Below are 19552 nucleotides of genomic sequence, written 5' to 3' on the forward strand. Positions count from 1 at the left end.
GTCGTTAAGCGTCTGCCTTCGGCTCAGGTCATGATCCCAGGGTCCTGGGATCGAGCCCCGCATCGGGCTCCCTGCTCAGCGGGAAGCCTGCTTCTCCCTCTCCCACTCCCCCCGCTTGTGTTCCCTCTCTCGCTGTGTCTCTCTCTGTCAAATAAAATATTAAAAAAAAAAAAAAGAAATGTTTTTCTCATAATGAGAACTTTTAAGATCTACTCTCTGATCAACTTTCAGATATGCTGTACAATACTAGCCATAGTCACCATGCTCTACATTACATCTCCAGGATTCATTTATTTTATATCTGGAAGTTTGTACTTTTCGACTACCTTCACCCATCACTGCCCCCTCTTGCCAACCACCAATCTGTTTTCTGGATTTATGAGTTTGGGATTTTGTTGTTGATGTTGTTCTTTTGTTTATTCATTCTTAGACTCTACATGTAAGAGAAATTGTACAGTATTTGTCTTCCTCTGTCTTATTTCACTTAGCATAATGCTCTTAAGGTCCATCCATGTTGTCACAAATGGCAAGATTTCCCTCATTTTTATAAGTTCCAACAATATGATTTACAATAAAAAATACATTTATTTCTCATGCACCTTGGGTTGGCTGAGACTCTGATTGATGTTTTCTTCACTCCAAGACATTGACAATGATCCATTTCACGAACTCATGGTCCATTGGCTCAAATAAGTAGAATGGTGATGCCTGAGTTCAACACAGTAGGGAGACCTGACCTTCTAGAGAGAAGAGCAATGGGACAGGGAGCATTAACTATGGTAGACTGTGCAACCAATTACCACACCTATTACATCTAACGAGACCAGATCCATTGAGTGGCTCAGGATTCACTCACTGTATCTCAAAGATCCCATCTTAAAGAGACATTTTAAGATGTGAGAAATATTTTGAGATGTGATCAGGAATATCTTAATAGAAATGCCAGACACACTTCTGCTGTAAAAGTCTTAAAAAAAAAAAAAAATGTTTTCTGTGGATCCTAGTGGCTTTCATAATAAAATTGCCTAGTAGATGCATGTGAGTTACAGTCCTGCTCTCTGTATCATGCTCTGCCATTTCTATCATGATGATTTCCATTCTGTTAGATTTGCCATGAAGGAGCCTGTCTTTCCGGCAATAGCAACCTCTGTGAGTTACATGCAGCAGAGTTCTGTAGCCACAGAAGCAAGAAAGCCTACCAACATTTTGCCTTTGCATAAAAAGACATTTTGAAATATCATCTTTGTATCGGTCAGTTCCCCACAAATAAGTGTCTCTTCCTTCTGAAATTCTTTTTATAAAGCACACGACATGCCCTTAATCTACCTTTCCTATCAGTGCACAACACATCACAAATTAGAACATTTTAGAAATTTATATGAAATGAGGATAACATATATGCTTTCTCTGACTTGGAAAATGAGATGTCAAAGCTTTATTTTGGTATTTTTTTTTCCTTTTCTCTCTCTCTCTCAAAAAAATTATCTCAAAATGAACGCACTGATGCACTGGCATTAGTCAGCACCTCACCAGGCCTCCTTGTGCCTGACGTCACGCTAGTTCTTCAGAAGATCTCGGAATATTAATATTTAGAGGACTCAATTAAACAAATTTACAGCTACTGTACCAAACTCGTTTATGTGTTAGACTTCTAAATATTAATTTGACCAACAAGATTCTCGCTCTTTGCTTTTCAGTGTATGATTACCTCTTGCTCTTTCCAACCTTGTACTTCAACTTTTCTCCCATTAAATTATAGCTGATTTTCTGTGTCATAAGATCTGATGCTTTTAATCTTCGGTCCTTTTATTTCCCACTACCTTCTGGCCTCCACCGTGATTTGCACAAGAAACCTTCAAATATCTGAAGAGAGGAATGCCACTTGATTTTAGAAAGCAGACATTAATGAGCCAGGGCAGTTACCAAGGCTCTGGAAGGAAGTGTGATTCACAGGGCATGATACCTTTCCAAAGATAAAGTTGCAAGATTGAATTTTAAATCCTCAAATTTATAGTAAGATGGGAATTGTTTTTGCTATATTTCTGCATCCCCAAACACAATAGATGGGAGATGAGGTGGATACGATTTGAAAGTAGAGACCTACCTGGGGAGCTTTCAGACATAATAGAGCACAGTGCTTGCCAGAGACATGGCTCTTCCCCACACAGAAAAAAAAATGGGACCTCATTAAGTGATTTTCATCATCAATGGAATCAAGTGTGGAGGTAAAACTGCAGAACCATCGTTATCTGCCTGACCAAAATGTCCCTGTTCTCGGAATCTCATGCATGCACTAAACTATATTTAACATGCTCTGAAACATAGTGATACATGGAAAAACAAATGAACTTGTGTCAAAATCCTGAACCAGCAGCATGTACTCATGTATTTTAATGACTACTTCCCAGTGGAATTTATCGACTCCCAAGTTTATTTTTGAGCATACAAGCATAGATGTATTAGAATGCAAAAATGATTTCTCGCATGTATTTGAAGTTTTTGCCTCTAATACAGACACAATAACAGCCCAATGATAACTGCAAATTACCTGCTGATTGATGTTTAATGTCATTGTGCCTTGTCAAAGTTCAGGATAAACCCTGCAGATCATTAAAACTCATGAGCTTTCATTCATGATTAGGAAAACATTTAACCATTGAAACTATCTTTACAGAATTCAGATATTAGAAAATGAACAATGTTGCTCTAGTAAAGCATTTTAAAGGATAAAATTGCAACTTTAAAAGCCCATTGGAATGTTTGAGTTGCATGCTGTGTCAGTTAGGATAGATGAGGGCATGCAGCAGCCAAACCCAATTCTCAGTGTCTTCACACAACAAGGGGTTATTTATCACTCATGATACATGTTCATCGTGGGTTGACTAGGGATCTCTCTGCACAGTTTGCCCCTAGTGGAGGACCCAGGCATTTGGAAGAACCACTATTTGAAATTTTGCTGGGTCCTTAGAAGAAAGAAAAAAATAAATTTGGATGGTTTCACATTAGCAATTAAATGGTCTGGCATGACGCATTGGCCAGATCCAGGCACATGGGTACATCACTCACAAGAAAGCCAGGAGCAGGATGGAGAAAAATTCTAAGGAAATACTCCCCTGGTTACAAGGAGGAGAAAGTTGCAGTTTAGGGCACCTGGGTGGCTCAGTCATTAAGCGTCTGCCTTCGGCTCAGGTCATGATCCCAGGGTCCTGGGATCGAGCCCCATATCGGGGCTCCCTATTTGCCGGGAAGCCTGCTTCTCCCTCTCCCACTCACCCTGCTTGTGTTCCCTCTCTCTGTCTCTATCAAAATAAATAAAATATTAAAAAAAAAAGAAAAATTTGCAGTTTGTTTTAACCACCTGATTAAATGCAACAATGAAAAGCACTGGAGTGCCTGTTTGGCTAGTCAGTTGAGCATCAGACTCTGATTTTGGCTCAGGTCATGATCTCAGGGTCATGAGATTGAGCCCTGCATCAGGCTCCACGCTCAGCGGGCAGTCTGCTTCCCTCTCCCTCCCTCTCCCACTGCTTCTTCCTCTGCTCACATGCTCTCTCTCACTAAAATAAATAAATAAATCTTAAAAAAAAAATTAAAAACTTTATACAATTTGAAAAGCTATCCTCACCTCTCCATGCATCCCTGCATGGCCTTTTCCCTTCAGTGGCTAAGTCGCACCTGATAATGGGAGAAACTTGGGACAGCATATCCGTTCTTTCAAATGTTTAGGACAACTGGTCTTTTTTTTTTTTTTAAAGATTTTATTTATTTATTTGAGAGAGAGAATGAGATAGAGAGAGCATGAGAGGGGGGAGGGTCAGAGGGAGAAGCAGACTCCCTGCTGAGCAGGGAGCCTGATGCGGGACTCGATCCTAGGACTCCAGGATCATGACCTGAGCCGAAGGCAGTCGCTTAACCAACTGAGCCACCCAGGTGCCCCATGGACAACTGGTCTTTATGACAAGTTCTAAGCTGAGCTTTAGACATTCCCAAATATTCGGAAGACCTTGACACAGATTAGAGAATAGAAATGAACTCTTCTAAGGTGAGACATCAGAATTAAATCCCTTAAATAATTTAACAAGTTAATATCTTTCAGGACGACACTGGGACCCCCCCTTTGTGCAATCACCTTGTTCTGCTGAAGAATCCTGTAGCTATGCAGTGTATCTGCCTTGGAGATCCTTAAAAGTCAGGGAGGCTTTCAATCTTCCTGTCACTGCCTCATTGAAACTCACAGCTGCTCTCTGTTTCACTGTGTTACGCAGTTTACCGAAGTTACTCTTCTCTCCCCCGTCCTCTCTCTTCTGACATCCAAAGGTTCAAATGTGGGTTAATGTAGAAATATGTGGAGTATGATGACACATACAATATTTCAATATTTAGAAAACAGTAAGTATGATGATATAAAATTGAACATGAACAATGTCACTCAGAAATATATGATAAGCTTATAAACATGAGAGACTTATATAAACTAAAGAATGAGTAGGAAAAATGAATATCAGAGCATGCTCAAGTCAAAATAGATATTTTTATTTTAAAAGGCTTTAAAATTCATTGTTAATGACTGTTAATTATTTCAAGCATGGAAACTTAGCACAGAAATTTGAGCTTGAGCCATACTCAAACTAAATGTATCCTTTGATCTGTGTTTGGATCTTTTGAATGAATCAATTGATATATCTCTAAGCAGATTCTGAGATACTATGTGAAAATGAGAGTCTGTAAATTTAGATGGCTGGAAGAACAATGATTTGTGTATTTTCCTTTCTGAATACTTTCATGTATAAAATTAGCTACATATTAGTAGTAACTCATCTTTAAGTTTGCCAATTTGTTTCTTTATTTTTTTATTATTTATTTATTTATTTAATTGACAGAGAGAGAGAGAGACAGCTTGAGAAGGAACACAAGCAGGGGGAGTGGGACAGGGAGAAGCAGGCTTCTGGCCAAGCAGGGAGCCCGATGTGGGGCTCGATCCCAGGACCCTGGGATCATGACCTGAGCCGAAGGCAGTCGCTTAACCAACTGAGCCACCCAGGCGCCCCTGCCAATTTGTTTTTAATGTTTGGGACATTTTTCCAAAGACATCCAAATGGCCAACAGACACATGAAAAAGTGCTCAACATCGCTCGGCATCAGGGAAATCCAAATCAAAACCTCTATGAGATATCACCTCACACCAGTCAGAATGGCTAAAATTAACAAGCCAGGAAAGGACAGATGTTGGCAAGGATGCGGAGAAAGGGAAACCCTCTTACACTGTTGGTGGGAATGCACTGGTGCAGCCACTCTGCAAAACAGTATGGAGGTTCCTCAAAAAGTTGAAAACAGAGCTACCATAAGACCCAGCAATTGCACTACTGAGTATTTACCCCAAAGATACAAATGTAGGGATCCGAAAGGGCATGTGCACCCCAATGTTTATAGCAGCAATGTCCACAATAGCCAAACTGGAAAGAGCCAAGATGTCCATCGACAGATGAATAGATAAAGAAGAAGTGGTATATATATATACAATGGAATATTATGCAGCCATCAAAAGGAATGAAATCTTGCCATTTGCAACAACGTGGATAGAACTAGAGAGTGTTATGCTGAGCGAAATAAGTTAATCAGAGAAAGACATGTATCATATGACCTCACTGATATGAGGAATTCTTAATCTCAGGAAACAAACTGAGGGTTGCTGGAGTGGTGGGGGGTGGGAGGGATGGGGTGGCTGGGTGATAGACATTGGGGAGGGTATGTGCTATGGTGAGCGCTGTGAAGTGTGCAAGACTGTTGAATCACAGATCTGTACCTCTGAAACAAATAATACATTATATGTTATAAAAAAAAAAAAGAAGAAGAAGAAGATAGCAGGAGGGGAAGAATGAATGGGGGGAAATCGGAAGGGGAGATGAACCATTAGAGACGATGGACTCTGAAAAACAAACTGAGGGTTCTAGAGGGGAGGGCGGTGGGAGGATGGGTTAGCCTGGTGATGGGTATTAAAGAGGGCACGTTCTGCATGGAAAAAATAAATAAATAAAAAATAAAATTATTTAAAAAAAAGAAGAAAAAAGAAATAATCAGGGAAAGAATAAACATTTTCTACCCACAATGAGAAGTCCAAAAAAGTAATAAAATATCTGCAAATGTTAAATTTCTCCACACTTACCAAGAACTTACAATAAAATCTTTAAAAATATAATATATTTTTTCAAATCTTTAAAAATTTCATGTTATTTTCCAACTGGAGAAGACCACCCCTTCTCCTGCTGGCTGTTAGGAGCTAGCTCCGCAGGAGGTATTATGTTGAGTGGACAGGCTTGGCAGAGGCAATTCTTTTTGTCTAAAGCTGCAAATTAATGGACTATCCAGAAGTAAGAATAAAATGAAGTTCAAGGCCAATATGCCAGATAAGATAATGCAAAGAGTTCACCAAAAAATGGGGAGGGATCAGAAGTAGGTGTCTACTAAAGAAACAAGAGCCAAGAAAGTGGAAAGTCAGGATGATGAGAAATGCAAACAAAAAGTAGAGGAAGTTACCTCTCTGCTGGTTTAAATGAGCTCACACGAGCAGGACACAGTGGTGGAGGAGTGGAAGGATGAATGCAACCAAGATAGCATAGTGTATGCTTCCTTACATCCCCTCTGTTCACTGGGAATTGGCACCTCAATAATCTATAGAACCAAGGACATTGATATTTATCTTAAGTAATGTATGTACGTGTGTGATTGCCCTTCAATGTAGCCACCTCCATTGCAGGGGCAGCATCCTGCTGACACAGCGCTATGCTTGGGTCTCCACCAACTCTACCTTGGTTTGTGGATTCCACTACACTTCTTCGAGGATACACAGGACAGAGCAATTCTATATTCAGCTGTGGAGAATAGTGATGCTAGCTTTTCTTTACACTCCAGCACAAAAAGATGCTTTATTTAGTAATGTGGCAGCTTGCATAGGGCAGAGAGAAAGGCTAAAGCCTCCTGAATTGGGGTTAAAAAAGTGAGAATTTTTTTCCTCTCACAACTAAGTTTTATTAATTCTCTGACAGGACTACTTACTCCCTATGCATATTATGTTACATTATTTCACACTAAAATTACTGCAACATTATCAGTTCAAGCAGGATTGAGAATATGAAATATTAATAAGGTTACCACTCATCTAATTTTCAAAGGAATGGCCTATATATAGAGGAGGAACATAGTCCCAGAATAGCTTTGGGCTTCTGAGCAGTGGAGAAGGACTCACACAGCAGTGATATAATGGCTCAGATTATAAAATAAAGTGACCGCATAGGATTCTAATGGGAGGTAAAAAGATTTTTTTTGCCTCTAAAATATATGTGTTCAGAACAAATCAGAAGTCAGGAAAGAGGAAGGTAACATACTTGGTGTGTGATTGATTTCTAAGGCCAACATGTGTACTAGAATACGGATTAGTTGTGTTGTCCTAGGACCTTGACTCAAGTTCTGATTCTGCCACCCAATAATGTATTAACTTTGTAATAAAATTGAGCTTCAGTTTTTTCATCAATGAAGTGGAATGAGAATACAAATGTCCACCTCACAGGGGTGTTGCCATGAATAAGTAAGATTAAATGTATGATAAGCAGTTCAGAAACTTGAAGGATGTATAAATTCTATTATTATTCATAGAGGTACTATTGTATTTGTATAAAGTCTGATTTTTTTAAAGATTTATTTATTTATTTGAGAGAGAGAGAGAATGTGTGTGAGCTGGGGGAGGGGCAGAGGGAGAGAGAGAGAGAATCTCAAGCAGACTCCATGCTGGGCACAGAGCCCAATGTAGGGCTCGATCTCACGACCCTGAGATCATCACCTGAGCTGAAATTAAGAGTCCGTTGCTCAACTGACTGAGAAACCCAGGTGCCCCTAAAGTTTGATATTTTTAAGAGGTTAATGCCACTATTCATTCAAACATTTATTCAGCAACTATTTTTTTTTTTTTTAGTTCTTACCACACCACATCCATAGTTTTACATTCTTAACTCTTATTTTGATGTTATAGAATAGGACTTTAGTAATGTATATAAAATGTCATTTATTAAAAAAATATAGAGTGCAGGTTCTGAAATCTGACAGACCTGGGTTTAAATTCTGAATGTGTTCCATATAACTTGTGGAGAACCTAGGTAAACTGTCCATATATAGTGTATCTCATTTTCATTACTTGTAAAAAGATAGTACTAAAGGTAACCACTTCATTTGACCATCATGAGTATTAAATGAAAGATCATGTAAAGTTCTTAGAAGTGTTTAACACATAAACGCTGTCCAATACATTCTTGTTGTGATTTTTTTAAAATAATAATTACTGCTGGGGCGCCTGGGTGGCTCAGTCGTTAAGCGCCTGCCTTCAGCTCAGGTCATGATCTCAGGGTCCTGGGATCGAGCCCCACATCGGGCTCCCTGCTCCGCGGGAGGCCTGCTTCTCCCTCTCCCACTCCCCCTGCTTGTGTTCCCTCTCTCGCTGTGTCTCTCTCTGTCAAATAAATAAATAAAAAAAATCTTTAAAAAAAAAAAAAAATAAAAAAAAATAAAATAATAATTACTGCTAAGTTGTTTTATTTTTTTAAGTTGTGTTTTAAACACAAATTATATCTACGAGATATTTGTACAGACATGGTCCCTGACTTAGAATCATTCAACTTATGATTTTTTTTTTTTTTTTTACTTTATGATGGTGTGAAAGTGATATGCACTCAGTAGAAACCATACTTCAAATTTTGAATTCTGTTCTTTTGCTGGGCCAGTGGTACCCGGTACCATATCCTGTGATACCACAGCTCCCGGTCAGCCCTGCGAACACGAGGGCAAACGATGATACACTTACAACCATTCTGGACCCACACAGCCATTCTGTTTTTGCACTTTCAGTACAGTTTTCAATAAATTACATATGATAGTCAACATTTTATTATAAAATATGCTTTGTGTTATACTATTTCGCCCAACTTCTGGCTAATGTAAGTGTTCTGAGAACATTTAAGGTGGGTTAGGCTAAGTTATGATGTTAGGTAAATTAGGTATATTAAATGCATTTTTGACTTATGATATTTACAGTTTAGGATAACCCCATCAAAAGATGAGGAAGATCTGTATATGAAACATGTTGTGAGTCTATACAAGTTGCAGTTTACTAGAAGAACTTAATTTTAACTTCACTATACTTAATATAATTTTTCTGAGAAATTTAAGATTATATTTTGTCCATTTCATCATAATTATACTTATAGCACAGTTTTTCTCTAGAAGCAGTCCAATATTACTTACATTTTACCTTACATGCAGTCATTCTGTGAGAAAAATAATAAAGGAAATAATGAGATTTCTAATTTTTATATTTCTTTTATTCTACTTATTTAAAATTAATCATTATGCTTCATTTTTCTCCTAACAGCATTTCCCATCCCATCTTCACCTCACTGGGATGTTCACATAAAGCAAGGTATTGTTGTGTCTGAGTCTCCGCTTCCTTGCAATGAACACATAGGAAAAAGTCCCATATTTGAATAATGGAAAGAACACAGGCTTTGAAGTCTGGCCAACCCTAAGTCAGATCATTTCTAGAGCTGTGACCTTAAGCTACCAATGTAATGCTTGGATTCACAGGTGTGAGAAGTTCAAAATATGACCACCGTCCTCATGTCTGATGGTTCCTGGTGATAACATATGAGTGAGGAGGACAGCCAGCCCCCAGGGAGCTGACACAGAAGCCTCCTCGTCACTGTGTCCAGGAGGATCCTGTCTTGACCACCCCTTTGGGAGGTAACTGAGTCCATGTGGAGAAGACTGAACAAGAACATGAGTATGACTTGAGACTAACAGTTTGTAGGTTATTAACTATTTAGGACACCGCTGGGGTCAGGACCCCACATATACAGAATGATGCTTCCATTATCGGTAAAATCAGTTTTTGGTCACTTAAAGAGAGTAATAAGTCACATATTTGCATAGGCAGCTGACTTCCTTTAAATATATTTGTTTGATTAATATTAAGGCAAATTTACATTCCTGAATGCATTTTATTTGAATAAGGGGAAGAGGAGGTTATAAAAATTCTAGATGCTGATATAAAACCTGATTCACAATTAAGAATTTGTCATAGATAATCCACATGTATAAGATTTATAAGGATAATTGATTACTTTAATAATTCAGTGATATTTCATTATTCATACAACCATTAAGAATTGAGGTCAACATACCTGAATCTCTCAAAAGATAAAAAATAATCAAAAACCCAAATGTCACTTAAAAATCATGATTATTTTTAATGCAAATATGTTACACATTTCTAACCTTTTTTTAAAGAAGAATGCTATGTAGAATTTTAATATTTTTAGTGATTCCTTGTCAACGTTTTGAACACAGCTCTTTTTCTCTTTGTAGCACATTTCCATACTTATTTCTTAGTTTTTAATGCTTTTTCTTTTGAGGATCTGTTATTTCCTCTGTCATTGTGTCTGTTTCTAAAAACTTCTTCTCCACCTTTAGGAGAGGTCCTTTCTATGCTGAAAAATGTTACAAAAATTTCGTAAAAATTTAATATGACTAAACTTAAAAAGACTCAATAAGGTACTTAATGAAGACCTGAGAAGTAATATGCTTCATCTTAAGCACAGATATTTCAAAAACCTGGTTAGGAGAACAGAGATTTGAATATATATATATATTCCTATATCTTTCCTTCAAGTGTTCAGGTTCTTGGAAGATTCCGTGCACTTTTACTGAACTCAGCAATTTTATATCTAAAGTTCTGTCACATCTTTTATTTTATCCTCGAAGGTGTGCCGTTATGATCTAAAAGCAATTAATACTATTTTAAAAGCAGGAATCAGAACTAGGGAATAGAGAGCTTAAACAACTTAATGAAGTTTATTGAGTTAATTATTAGGAAGCCTGAACTGACACTTTTAAGGCCGTATTTGTCCTTAAAAGTAGAGTTCCCCAAATTAGTTTGCACCTGATTTTATGTTTCTCCCACATTCTTTATGGATTTTTTATAGATTCTTTGCTATAGCACCTACTATTGGATAGATCCCACGAATCTGGCCTTAGTTCCCTGGACTGAATCAAAACATCTTCCCTAATTCTGTGATCTATTAACCCCCACTGCTGTTCTCTTTTTACTTAATTTTTAATTCTCTCATTTATTTGAGCATCCCTTCTTAGACTCTCATTATATCCAAGGCCTAATGCTTTGGCTGGAATGGAAGAGAGTCTAACTTTTCCAACTGTTTTGCTAGTGCTATGTCACTTTCCTAGACAAATGTCTGCTGCTGTTTCATATGTAATAGTAAAGGTCAAATAAATATAAGAAAGTGAATCAAAAATGAAAACCTGGTCAGATGCTTGGGAAATAGGCAAAGTTTGAAGTGAGTTTAGATTCTATCCATGCTTAAGCAGGGAATGGAAGCAGCACGATACAGACGTCCAGGAGTTACTCCCTTGCTGACACAAGACTTTTGGTGTACTCCACATTTTGGGTTCACTTTGTTGAGGCAAAGTTGTATAAAGACTTGCAAAATCCTAAGCAGAGATTTGAAAACTACTCCGTTTATCTGGCTTGCCACTGTTACCTCAAACAAACAATTTTTGAATAGGCAGAAATTCCAAAGCAAGGCCTGGGTTGGGCATAGGGCAAACTAGAATCCTAAAATAGTAAAACCAAAAACAAACTCAACTAATATCGAGCCAAAGTGTAATGTGTGGCTTTCATTTTCATACATTGTCTTCTTAGGCGGTGGGAGATATATTTGCTAAATCTGTGCTTGTCTTGGCTGGGATTGTATAAACCACATTAGAAAAATAAGTTTTCCATTAAATGCACAAACATTCTTCCCACACAGGCATGCACACACGAGAGTATGTGTGTGTACACACATTGATAAAAACAGAAATACTTTTTTTCAGATTTTTACCCCTCGTAGGCATGTTTTATGTAAATAGTCAAGGGAAAATGTGTGTTTGATTGAGTTCTTCAGAAAAAGTTTTAGTTTAGCTTTGTTTGCTAAAGGTCTTAAGTGAAGGTCCCACAGTGCTGCTCCAAACTGCAGAATATGTTTGCTTTGCTCCTTCCCTAACCCACTTCCCACCCTCAATTTCATAGAAAAGCTTTTTCCACAAGAGGATCCAATTTATGCAGAGCCAAGTAGGAAACAGGCCCCTTGCCATCGCTCCTTTGCCAGTATGTTAATAAACAATCTGTAAAACTAATCTGCCTTCAAATTATTCTGACAGTTTGGAGGCTTACAACAACCTGTCAATTAAACAGCTTCCTCTTCTCATTCCTGGGGAAGCTCTGAAAGAGGAGATGAAGGGATTCTACCTCGTCATAACTTGAGATATTTTTGTACCTACAATCTTAGCCATCTTCATAAAATACGGAAGTTACCATGATACTGAAAATAGCTGAAATATACAAATCTATAAATTAAAAAGAGAAAATTGATTTGCAAACATGGAAGCATCAGAGGCTAGAAGTAACAAAAGATACAGCTGGAACCCATATTTAGACACTCATATTAGTATCTTGTATGATGACACTGAAAATTTTATTTCATTTTATTTTTTGACACTGAAAATTTTATTTATTTATTTATTTATTTTTAAAGATTTTATTTATTTATTTGACAGAGAGAGACACAGCGAGAGAGGGAACACAAGCAGGGGGAGTGGGAGAGGGAGAAGCAGGCTTCCCGCTGAGCAGGGAGCCCGATGCGGGGCTCGATCCCAGGACTCTGGGATCATGAACTGAGCCGAAGGCAGACGCTTAACGACTGAGCCACCCAGGCGCCCCGACACTGAAAATTTTAAAGCTCAGTAAAGTGAAGAAGAGATATTAGAAGAAAAATCTTAAATAAGAATAGAATATAAAAGTTGACATTAGTATGTATCAGTTTCTAATTTCCATCTAATGTAATCTTTGCTAAAGCTTTTTTTTTTTTAAATATGAAAACATAAATAAGTAACCTGGAGCTAATGAAGTTGATTAATATTACATATTAATCTAAAAACGTAGGTCTGAATATATTTTTTTTCCCTCATACAAAGGAAGATTGTCTAGCTAACATTTTGGAAAGAAAAGCAAAGGTTTAATTTTATCAAGTGGATTTATTTTGCAAAGAAAATGTGTTTTGAATTCGAATTTCCACAAAGTCATAATTTAGTAGTGGTAAATGGCGGCTGTATCTTTAGACTCCAGATGACTATCTCCACAGTGGGGTGTACGCTCACAGAAATGCGTGCAAACTGTTCCTTTGGGGTATGGGAAGTAAGTGCTAGAAATTCCATTTCGACTTTTTTTCCTGAACACGAGGAAAGAATGAAGCTTCATTCTAATTTAATTAATGCACTGACCTTGATGTTCCTAAGTGACACGTCAGAGTCCTTTATGACCTCCATGCTCAAGTTTCGCAGAGGGAAGAAGGGGATGGGAGGAGCGTGGAAGGCGTTGGCAGCACCCAGTCCCTCAGCCTCTCCCCTCCAGTGCCCGGTGGCACACTGCAGATTACATGGGGCTTCGTAATTCTACCAACCTAAATCATGGTATCTTTACAACACGGTGAGAAGATAAGGAGTGATTATGTAAAGTTACATAAGGCAATTATTTCACGTTTAGTGGTGGCCAATAGCATCTGCAGGGGAAGAAAATGGTTTCCTTCCCCCACCTACGGTCCCTGGCTGGGTCTGAAAGTTAAACTGACAGTAACAGGAGAAAAGAGTATACATTCTATCGAACTTTCACATGTTACATGGAAGCTTCACAAGAGAAGGAAGACTCAAAGGCGTGACCAGAGCAGAAAGCTTTTATACGTTTTAAACAAAGAAACAATACATTTGTAAAGAATTGACAAGACAAAGGGTTTGGGTGAGGAGTCGTAAATGGTGAAGAGGTAAGTAGGAAGATAAAAGTTAGTTTAACAAGGTTTGGTTGTGCAGAGTTCTTGGCCCCTAGTACTCCATCTCTGGTGATAACAAATGTTTTCCTTCCTCCTGGTATAGGGAGGGGACCTTTCACATGAGAGTTTTGTGACCTGTTTGAGGGATGAAGGGCAGAGGAGTCGGAGGGGTGGTCAGAGTGACCTTACTGTTTCTGCTTTTTTTTTTTTTTTTAATTCCAACAGCTTAAGATACTTAATATATGCCAAGGTGCCATATTTTGGGGTAGCATGTCCTGAACCCCATCATATTATACCTAGAAGATATTTAGAGAAAAATTAACACAATTTGTCCATTCAAGGTAAAAGCAATGTTTTAAAATGACAAAAAAAGTAAGGTTTTTTCCAAAACTAACCATGCTGTGAAGAGAGCACTTTGAAAACAATTGTTTGGAGAAGTTTGCCTAGTTAGGTTATTAATTTCCAAAATTTACCTAAGGATGTCATCATTTATGTGTCAGTATGAAACCACTAAAGAACAGATTTTTAAAGTGAGGAGTTTCAGAAGGGTTTAAACCCATTTGATCAAAATATAACCATTTAATCGGTTCTAAGTTGTTTGAACAAATAGTCGGTGGACATTAGGGAAGATAGAAATTAACAAGCTGAATTTCAAGAAAATCCTTTCCATAATTGCTCACATAGATGAAATTTAAAAATAAATATTATGATTTGATAACTGTCACTGGTGATTTCTTTTTGTATTTGGATCTTTATGTCAGTGTAAGGTTATCATTTTCAGCTATGAGAGTGATGAAAACAAACTAAGTTAACTTAGAGCCAGAAATTTTGCTCAGCTGTATCACAAAGTATTATAGCAATATTTTCCAGAAAAAGAAAAAAGTAAATAATATTGCTAGCACTAAAAGTCATTATTATTAGGTATCAATTCATAGTGCTTTAAAAATGAAAACATTTAGGACAGAAATGAATAAAATATAATGTTGAATATCTCTCAATTCGTCTTTATCTCATATTTTAATATCTCTATTTTGGTATGTGTTTTACATAATAGTAGAACACATCCACATCTATAACATATCTGATTAGTAGAATACACCTATGACTTTTAAATAAATATGTATGCATATATTGTGGGATCAAAACATTTTAACAATGGAATGCTGTATTTTTTGTAAGATTTTATTTTTAAGTAATCTCCACACCCAACATGGGGCTCAAACTCACAAACCCCAGATCAAGAGTCACATACTCTACAGACCCTGCCAGCCAGGTACCCCCCTGGAATGCTGTGTTAGAAGTGTTTGGTTATCATTCCTTTCAGAATTCAGCACATCTAGAATTGAGAATTGATTATGCTACAAAATAGAAAATATTATTCTCAAATATTAGAAAATAATATTAAACCACTACAAATAGATTTTTATGAGCTATGTATCTGCAATACAGGAAAAGAAATGCTAAATTCTGAGAGATTTTTTTTTCCCTTGTATCATGTAAATCTCTTACATACCATTCATTTATTTACTCATTCAACAGACATTTATAGTATGCCTACTATAAGGAAGACACTGTTCCAGGATCTGAGGCTACAGGAAGGAATAAGATAGAGCCCCTATTCTTACAGAGCTTGTATTCCAGAGGTAGGGGATCCAGATTCAAAAGTATGATCAAGGGCGCCTGGGTGGCTCAGTTGGTTAAGCGACTGCCTTCGGCTCAGGTCATGATCCTGGAGTCCCTGGATCGAGTCCCGCATTGGGCTCCCTGCTCGGCAGGGAGTCTGCTTCTCCCTCTGACCCTCCCCCCTCTCATGTGCTTGCTCTCTCATTCTCTCTCTCTCAAATAAATAAATAAATAAATCTTTAAAAAAAAAAAAAAGTATGATCAAAAATGTTCAGTAAATACAAGGCTGATATTCTGCTGGGTTGGGCCAGGATGGCTATACGGACTGAAAATACTGAAAGATTTCTATACTACACATTCAAGCAGTTCCTTAAGTGCATCCCCCTTGCACTGGTCTCTCTCAGCCTTCCCGGGGAATCTCCAGGTTTCTTTTTGATCTAGGCACTAAAGGAAGAATGTCTGGCCCAGTAGGAGCCCCTCGAACATCCACTCTGATTGATGGTATAGGCATTCCTGTGCTATCCCTGATAGTTAAATATTTTGACTTTTACCTGGGGGTAAAGAATTTACCCTGGGGTGATACTCTGTTAAAGAGAACAGAATAAGGGGTAAAGAATCCAGCAGTGAAGGGATGCTTTGTGGCAGGGTGGGGTTAGGAAAGACTTTGGTTGGGGTAACATTTGAGCAAGGAGCTGAAGGAAGAGAGACAAAGAATGAGCCACATATGTATGTGAGTGAAGACAGGGGACAGATGGCAAACTCAAAGGTTAGAGCTTTGAAGTTGAATGCTGGACTGTGTTCAAGTAGGGCTATTTGTCAGAATTAGAAATTTTAAGAGCCACTCCAATTTTATTAAAACAATCAGAAATGTGGGTTCAAGTATTGAATGCATTACAAATGTTCCCACTTTCCCGTCAAGATTAATCTGAATGGTGCTTGCATACCGAACTTTCAAAATCAATCCTGAGTGGACCTAGTATTAATTTTTTTAGTTTCTAGAACCTGCCTCAAATTCAGAAGCCCAAAGCTCTCTTTTACAAGACTTGATGTTTTCCTATTGCATCACTTGCATAGTTTCTTTCCTGGGAAAATATAGAACTGTTTAAAATGACCCAATCGTGTGCACTTCATTCAATAAACACATATTGAGTACTAAACGTTGCGAGCTGGAAATATCAAAGATCCGTGCTTTCTAGGAGTTAACAGTTTATTTGGGAGACGGTCATGTAAATGGATAAAAATAGAGTAAAAATTGGCAAATCCAAAATGCACATTTAGAAGGCTGAGTAATGCTGATGTTCCTCCCTATTTTTTCACACAATTAAAGAACTTTTGTCACTTTTCACTATTTTCAACACAACGTAAATCTGAGGATTAATGCAACACACTAATGTTTTATTTTATTATATTGAACCCCAAGTCAAATAATGCATAGTTAATTTTTTTAAAAGGGGAGAGATCTATGGTGGTTTGAAATCCCTTAACTTTGTAACTTTAATTTGATTTAATATGTTTTGTTCAACTTCAGAAGACACATACAATGAAATTAAAATGTGTATAGACTCATCTCTAGCATGGTAGTCTGAAACGAAGCAAACTGTTTAATAAGCTAACTGATTTTTACCTAACTGCCATTGACACTATTCTCAGGTTGGCTAGTCTTCATTTTCTCCCTCTCCTTTTCTTTCTTCTTCTTTTTTTAATGTCCCTGTCTTCTAATGTAATAGGATCCATTTGCCACCTACACTATAAGGTAGAATAAGAAGGTGGTTTGAACACATTTTACCGCATCCATCATAGTCTTGAATATTTGCAAAGTGACTTTATTTTCATGCCAGTCCTTTTTTCCCCTCCAGTTGAGATACGATTGCATATGTTTTACTATTTCCTTGGCATCTTTTGTACTTTACTTTTATCAAAAGCCTGTTGACTCCCAGAGCGTCAACTCTGGCTTTCAGAAGAGAGAGAAAGCACAGTTCATCTGGGATAAAGGAACCATTGCTTCATAATATTCCACCATAATACTGTCCTCCCTGTTAGAAAACTCACTATTTTGGAAGTCTTTGATTAGAGGGAGAAGAAAGAAAAAGAAATATAAATTTTCTACTAGAAATAAATTTGAGCTGACCCTGTGAGGTTAGCACATTCTTTTACTTCTATATCCACACTAATTCCAAGTCTATTGTCTCAGTAAATTTCCTCCAAAGCAAAATACCCTGGAACTGTAATTATAAAAGTGTGGTCTGGGATCAGCAGCATCAATAGCATCTGGTAACTGTTAAAACTGCAAACACCTCAGACCTACTAAATCAGACACTCTGGGATGGGGCCAGAAATCTGAGTTTTAACAAAGCCTTCCAGAAGATTCGAAGCCACACCAAAATTTGAGAACCACAGAGCTGACGGATAGTAAGTAAGCATGTGTGTGTGATGTCTGCCATCCTGATGACTGTTTATCTAATGTTATGCCACCTCATCTTTTAAGCAGTAAATACATTAAGTTATATTCCAGGTAACAGAACTATTACTATCCCTTACAAACGTTATCTTCAATCCTTTAGACTTATCACACAGGGTCATCAAAGCGAATTATAATTAAAGGGGCCTAATATTCTTAACATTTTTCACAAAACTAAATGTAATTTATTATGTTGCATAATGGCCAGTGAATCAAACCTATATCCTAATGTGTAATTTTAGAATTTAGTTTAAAAATATTTCTTAATCTAATTTATTGGTATGCTTTCATTGACCATAACATAAAAAAATATATGTTTCTATTTACTGTGGTTTCCAGGAAATTAAAAATTAAATCAAATGTTCATTGAAAAATAAAAAGGAGAATTTTAAACTAATTCTATATTATAATTAGTTTTTTTCTTACGAAGTCTTTATTTAAATCCCAGTTAATTAGGGTGCCTGGGTGGCTCAGTTGGTTAAGCGACTGCCTTCAGCTCAGGTCATGATCCTGGAGTCCCGGGATCGAGTCCTGCATCGGGCTCCCTGCTCGGCAGGGAGTCTGCTTCTCCCTCTGACCCTCCCCCCTCTCATGTGCTCTCTCTCATTCTCTCTCTCAAATAAATAAATAAAATCTTTAAAAAAATAAAAAAATAAAAAATAAATAAATCCCAGTTAATTAACATACAGTGTAATATTAGTTTCAGGTACACATTTGAACGATTCATCACTTACTATTTTATAATCAGTTATTAAATAATCTTAAAAATATATGTGAATTCAAATTTTTTGTAAAAATAGTAAACACAGTATAGAGAAAGGTTGTATTATATATGTATATGTATATTTACTTATACATGCTTATATATGTATATGTATATTTACTTGTATATATTTATATGTACTAATATAGAGAGAGATGCATATATATTACTGCTTTGAAAAAAATAAAAGACCAGAAACTTCAGACCAAGATGATTTTATTGTTTTGCCAATCAGAAGAAAGAAAAGCTGTAAGATATGGGTGAAAATTAAATGTTATACAAGAAAGTGTTTGAAGAGAAAATAAAATATGGCATAATTTTAATATATAAGAGAGTCTTATTGAACATCCTCCTTTCATTGGTCCATTTACTTATACATTTGGAAAGCAACTGTAAGACTGTAAACATGAAAGGTGTAATTCTTATTTCTCATGGCCTGTGCCAGGTAGGTGCCAGTAGATATTCAACAGCCTCACAACTTCTCTGCTGGGAGGACCAAACAGATAGCCCGCAAGAGCTGAATTTCTCCTAAAAGGGTTTTGCATTACGGGCTCTCTTCTGATTTGGTGGCGCCTCACGTGATGGGTGAGAGCTCTTCTCTAGGACAGTAATGCTGTCCTCTGATAAAACCGACAACAGCCCTTTGAGGAGAGCCCAGTGCCCCTGTACTGTCTTCCTAGAGCAGAGGCCAGGGTGCCTAGGAATTTAGGTGATGAAAGCTAGTGTCTGAAAGTAGTTTTAACAAACAGAAGAAATTACAGAGAAGGATTTTCTGCGCAGGGACAATCT

The sequence above is a fragment of the Phoca vitulina genome, unplaced genomic scaffold (assembly GCF_004348235.1).
Source record: "Phoca vitulina isolate PV1807 unplaced genomic scaffold, GSC_HSeal_1.0 scaffold24, whole genome shotgun sequence".
NCBI lineage: Eukaryota > Metazoa > Chordata > Mammalia > Carnivora > Phocidae > Phoca > Phoca vitulina.